General features: G+C 40.3%; 1 protein-coding gene across 4 annotated transcripts in view; it reads right to left on the bottom strand.

Moving 5' to 3' along the window:
- Positions 1-1,178: 1,178 nt before the first annotated feature.
- LOC133535993 (ras-specific guanine nucleotide-releasing factor 2-like) overlaps positions 1,179-6,456 on the bottom strand; it is a 59,903-nt gene continuing 54,625 nt past the window's right edge. For all 4 annotated transcript variants that reach the window (XM_061876120.1, XM_061876121.1, XM_061876122.1 and 1 more), the window contains one exon: positions 1,179-6,456. This exon is cut by the window's right edge and continues 1,795 nt beyond it. The gene's annotated coding sequence lies outside the window, so the exon portion shown is untranslated.

Genomic DNA, 6,456 nt, shown 5'->3' with positions numbered 1-6,456 from the left:
AAATCATGTCTGTGAACATTAAGTAAGCATTGCGAGACACACACACACGCACGCACGCACGCACACACACACACACACACACACACACACACACACACACACACACACACACACACACACACACACACACACACACACACACACACACACACACACACACACACACACACACAGGAACCCCAATGTTAGTCAGCGTATACTTTTTTTTTTTTTACCTTTTATTGGTGTCAAAATGAAAATCATGTCTGTGGACATTAAGTAAGCATTGCCAGAACACACACACACACACACACACACACACACACACACACACACACACACACACACACACACACACACACACACACACACACACACACACACACACACACACACACACACACACACACACACACACACACACACAGGAACCCCAATGTTAGTCAGCGTATGCTTTTTTTTTTTTACCTTTTATTGGTGTCAAAATGAAAATCATGTCTGTGAACATTAAGTAAGCATTGCGAGACACACACACACACACACACACACACACACACACACACACACACACACACACACACACACACACACACACACACACAGAAACCCCAATGTTAGTCAGCATATCTTTTTTTTTACCTTTTATTGGTGTCAAAATGAAAATCATGTCTGTGAACATTAAGTAAGCATTGCCAGAACACACACACACACACACACACACACACACACACACACACACACACACACACACACACACACACACACACACACACACACACACCCCAATGTTAGTCAGCGTATCCTTTTTTTTTTTACCTTTTATTGGTGTCAAAATGATGGAAAAGAAAACAACTGTAACATAAAACATACACAGAAAGTAAATACTATAAATAAAAGCTTAGTTTGACATTCTTTTACAGTGCAAAGGTGCTACTGCTAACAACACACTCCAACTACTTTAACAATACTGGCCAGGAGCTAATAATAATAATGGAAAGCATCAACAGGATTATAAGTGTATTCTCTTGTTTAAAAAAAACTGAGTTTTGTGTAGAAAAGTGCGAATATTTGATCATTTCACTAACTCCTTGCTAACAGTCATTCTGCAGCTTTGGAGTGTGGACTGCGGACAGGAAGTGACATCACGCCGAGCTCCGGAAACAGGAAGTGCTTTGTTGTTGTTGTTTTTTACAAGCAAGCTAACTTTCTAGCTAACCCCCGCTAACAGTCTTGACTGAAATCGTGCATTATTTAGCGGAACCACAGCTTGGACCAAAGAACCACAACTTTCAGTGGATTGCTAACGTAGAACAAACATTTCTACGAGAACCTCCAAAAACGCGGTGTTTTTATTCACGGTAACATCAGTTGCGAGGTAACGCACAGACATGTTAGAAGTAGACGCAACATTAGCTGCTGTGACGCGAGAAAATGGGCGGCCATCTTGAAGTGGTGATGAGCAGCCTAAACTGACAGTTGACAGGTAGAAAACAAAGATGGTGTTCAACCTTTTCCTGCTCAAATGAGGGGACTGTTGAAAATAGGAAACGGGGGATTACTTTTCACATTCACGTACTATTCACGTATTTTGTGAAAAGAATATTAAGTTGAGAAGGAGCAAATATCTTCAAAAAGTACTGAAATCCTAGCCATTAGCAAACAAGGGTATGACCGTTTTGAATGAAATTAATTACATTTAAAAATGTCAAACTTGAATAAGATAAAGTTTAAATAAATTATTGTGACATCTAAAACAAAATTCACCAGCCGCCACTGATTATGAAGCATTCTCCATCCATCCATCCATCCATTTCCTACCACTTATTCCCTTTTGGGGTCACAGGGGGCGCTGGCGCCTATCTCAGCTACAATCGGGCGGAAGGCGGGGTACACCCTGGACAAGTCACCACCTCATCGCAGGGCCAACACAGATAGACAGACAACATTCACACACTAGGGCCAATTTAGTGTTGCCAATCAACCTATCCCCAGGTGCATGTCTTTGGAGGTGGGAGGGGCCTATCCCCAGGTGCATGTCTTTGGAGGTGGGAGGGGCCTATCCCCAGGTGCGTGTCTTTGGAGGTGGGAGGGGCCTATCCCCAGGTGCGTGTCTTTGGAGGTGGGAGGGGCCTATCCCCAGGTGCATGTCTTTGGAGGTGGGAGGAAGCCGGAGTACCCGGAGGGAACCCACGCATTCACGGGGAGAACATGCAAACTCCACACAGAAAGATCCCGAGCCTGGATTTGAACCCAGGACGGCAGGACCTTCGTATTGTGAGGCAGACACACTAACCCCTCTTCCACCGTGAAGCAAACTATAAGACAATACTCTCTTAACAGTATAATTGTCACCAAGTAACAATATTCAAATACTAACATTGTTGAGTAAGACAAAATTGGGTTTTATTCTGAATCCAGTGAAACAGATTGGTGGTTCAATTTCAAAATAGCTGCCCCTTTTTTCCATTTCCTCTGGGATTATATTCCCAGTTTGATCTGGGACGTCTGGTCACTTATGTCAGTGGTTCTCAAATGGGGGTACGCGTACCCCTCAGGGTACTTGAAGGTATGCCAAGGGGTAAGTGAGATTTTTTTCAAATATTCTAAAAATAGCAACAAATAAAAAAATCCTGTGTAAATATATTTATTGAATAATACTGGCTGGCTCAGGGTGGAGGACAGAGTCAAACAACTTGCACTGAGCCTGGTCTATAAAATCCGCTACACCTCCTTGATACCGAAGTACATGTCAAATTACTTCCTTAACGTAAATGACAACACCAGGGGGAGCTCCACAAACCACGTTAAACCCAGATTCCCATCTAACAAAGGTCTTAACTCATTCTCTTTCTATGCCACATCAATGTGGAATGCACTCCCAACAGGTATAAAAGTAAGTGCATCTCTATATTCCTTCAAAAGCGCTCTAAAACAACACCTCCAGGCAACTTCCACACTTTACTAATACCCTCCTCCATTCACATCCCATCTCCGCGGATTATAAACAACTCAAATGTACTTCTAATGTATATACTTGTTCTTATGCTATGTGAACTCACTATGTTCTCTGCTGGCTGTACATATCCTACTAAATAAGACCTACACGGTTTCAATGTCCATTTCTCTGTTGACTGAAGTTCTGATATCAACCAAAGCTCCTCATCCCACCCCCCGGATTGTAAATAATGTAAATAATTCAATGTATATACTATGATGATTAACTTGTGTGATGACTGTATTATGCTGATAGTATATATTTGTACCATGAATTGATTAACGTGGACCCCGACTCAAACAAGTTGAAAACCTTATTGGGGTGTTACCATTTAGTGGTCAATTGTACGGAATATGTACTGAACTTTGCAATCTACTAATAAAACTATCAATCAATACTTCAACAAAATATGAATGTAAGTTCATAAACTGTGAAAAAAAATGCAACAATGCAATATTCAGTGTTGACAGCTAGATTTTTTTGTGGACATGTTGCATAAATATTGATGTTAAAGATTTATTTTTTTGTGAAGAAATGTTTAGAATGAAGTTGATAGATCTCTATTACAATCCCCAAAGAGGGCTCTTTAAGTTGATGATTACTTCTTTGTGTAGAAATCTTTATTCATAATTGAATCACTTGTTTATTTTTCAACAAGTTTTTAGTTATTTTTATATCTTTTTTTTCCAAATAGTTCAAGAAAGACCACTACAAATGAGCAATATTTTGCACTGTTATACAATTTAATAAATTATTAAGTGATGACATAGTGCTGTATTTTACTTCTTTATCTCTTTTTTTCAAGCAAAAATGCTTTGCTCTGATTAGGGGGTACTTGAATTAAAAAAAATGTTCACAGGGGGCACATCACGGAAAAAAGGTTGAGAAGCACCATGTAAATTGTATGTATGTGTGTGTACGTATGTATATATGTAAGTGTGTGTGAATTTAAATGTATTATATATAAATAATATATAGCATCCACGCAGCAACCACTGAACTGAATTATATTATATATATTATTGTATTGTATATTGTAAATATGTATATATATAGGGGTGGGACCTAATAAGTTGACTTCTTCCCACTCCCTTTTGAGCCAATCTTGACATCTACAAAAGATTAGTCACATGTAATGTTTTCAATGTAGGTGTAAAAATAATGTATTTATATATTTCTTTTCTTTTTATGTCATTCTCTTGTTTTGCTCAAAATAAACCATTCATTCATTCATTCATTCAACCACTGCTCTATAGATATATATATAGATATTTAATGTATTCATACATTTTTTTATGTAGGATTGTAGGAGCCTAAATACTGTTTAAGTTAATTTACATTTTATGGAAGGTGCTTTATGTTTATTCAGCCAGAAGGGGACTATTTACTTTATTTGCATGATAAGAAAATTGCTTGGAGTAATTATATAAAGCTCACTTTAATTGTGATTATTACATTTGTCCAAATGATTTGATGACATAACTGTTTTAAGTTTCCTCCCACCTCCAAAGACATGCACCTGGGGATAGGTTGATTGGCAACACTAAATTGGCCCTAGTGTGTGAATGTGAGTGTGAATGTTGTCTGTCTATCTGTGTTGGCCCTGCGATGAGGTGGCGACTTGTCCAGGGTGTACCCTGCCTTCTGCCCGATTGTAGCTGAGATAGGCGCCAGCGCCCCCCGCGACCACGAAAGGGAATAAGCGGTAGAAAATGGATGGATGGAACTGTTTTAAGTGCATATATGGCGGAAGGATCTGTGTGGTAAGGGGTTTTTGGACGCAAGGTGTTATGGGTAATTGCTGTCAGGTGCAGTGGAATCGAGCCACACAGTTTTTTGACCTCACTCATCCTTTTTCCAACTCGTACTGCAACAAACTCTCTTTATTTTGTCATTCATTTGTTCCCACATCGTGACTGTTTTATGTTTTGAATTATTAAGTAAACCATACAAACCAAGAAGAACGTCTGGAGTTTTGTTCTGTGGAGTGAATGTGATAGTAGAGGAGCGTCGAGCTTAAGGCTACTTTAGGAATCTACAAGTATATACACATGTATATTTAGCCCAGTGGTTCTTTACCTTGTTGGAGGTACCGAACCCCATTAGTTCCATATGTGCATTCCCTTCATAGTGAAAAATAAATATTTAATTTAATTTTTTTAATTCAAGACAAAGTTATGTTTTTGGTAACACTTTAGTATGAAGAACATATTCGAAGTAACAAAGACTTAATTTGGAGTTATTTGCTTCGGGTTATAATGAGGCCATGCCGAATAAAGCATTAATAATGACTAGTTAAGAGCCAATATGTTACTAATTTGAATGTTAATAAGCAACTAATTAATGGTGAATATGTCCCCCGTACTTAAGTGTTACCATGTTTTTTTTTTTTACTGGTGCACAAAACGAACTGTGCGGGCTATAGAGCGTTTTCCGTTCGGGCTCCAGTACTCTGGAATGCCCTCCCGGTAACAGTTGGAGATGCTACCTCAGTAGACGCATTAAAGTCTCACCTTAAAACTCATTTGTATACTCTAGCCTTTAAATAGACCTCCTTTTTAGACCAGTTGATCTGCCGCTTCTTTTCTTTTTTCTCCTATGTCCTTGTGGAGGGGGTCCGGTCCGATGACCAGTACTGGCTGTCCAGAGTCGAGACCCAGGATGGACCGCTCGCCTGTGTATCGGTTGGGGACATCTCTACGCTGCTGATCCGCCTCCGCTTGGGATGGTTTCCTGTGGACGGGACTCTCGCTGCTGTCTTGGATCCGCTTTGAACTGAACTCTCGCTGCTGTCTTGGAGCCACTATGGATTGAACTTTCACAGTATCATGTTAGACCCGCTCGACATCCATTGCTTTCGGTCCCCTAGAGGGGGGGGGGGGGGGTTGCCCACATCTGAGGTCCTCTCCAAGGTTTCTCATAGTCAGCATTGTCACTGGCGTCCCACTGGATGTGAATTCTCCCTGCCCACTGGGTGTGAGTTTTCCTTGCCCTTTTGTGGGTTCTTCCGAGGATGTCGTAGTCGTAATGGTTTGTGCAGTCCTTTGAGACATTTGTGATTTGGGGCTATATAAATAAACATTGATTGATTGATTGATGAACATCACCTTGTTCAAACAACAAAACCCACACTAAACTCACACTAGACTGCATAAACTCACACCTGCAAGTCAGTGTGACTTCTGCTGTTGCCGTATCCGTAATACGCCGATTGGGAGAAGTTTTTATTGAGACGATGAGTCGGGTGTGTTTTGACCTCCGCCGAACCCCTGAGGCCGACTCACCGAACCTCTAGGGTTCGATCTAACCCAGGCTAAGAACCACTGATATAACCTAATTATATTGTTTCTTCAACTTAAAAATAGCTGACCATTTTCACCCCCTTCCCAGTTTTGATCTCGGACGCCTGCTCACTTATAGTGTATAAGAATATTCTATTACTGTTAAAGGGGAACATTATCACAATTTCAAAAGGGTTAAAA

This window comes from Nerophis ophidion, linkage group LG17 (assembly GCF_033978795.1).
Source record: "Nerophis ophidion isolate RoL-2023_Sa linkage group LG17, RoL_Noph_v1.0, whole genome shotgun sequence".
NCBI classification, from domain to species: domain Eukaryota; kingdom Metazoa; phylum Chordata; class Actinopteri; order Syngnathiformes; family Syngnathidae; genus Nerophis; species Nerophis ophidion.
This window is presented reverse-complemented; position numbering and strand designations above follow the sequence as displayed.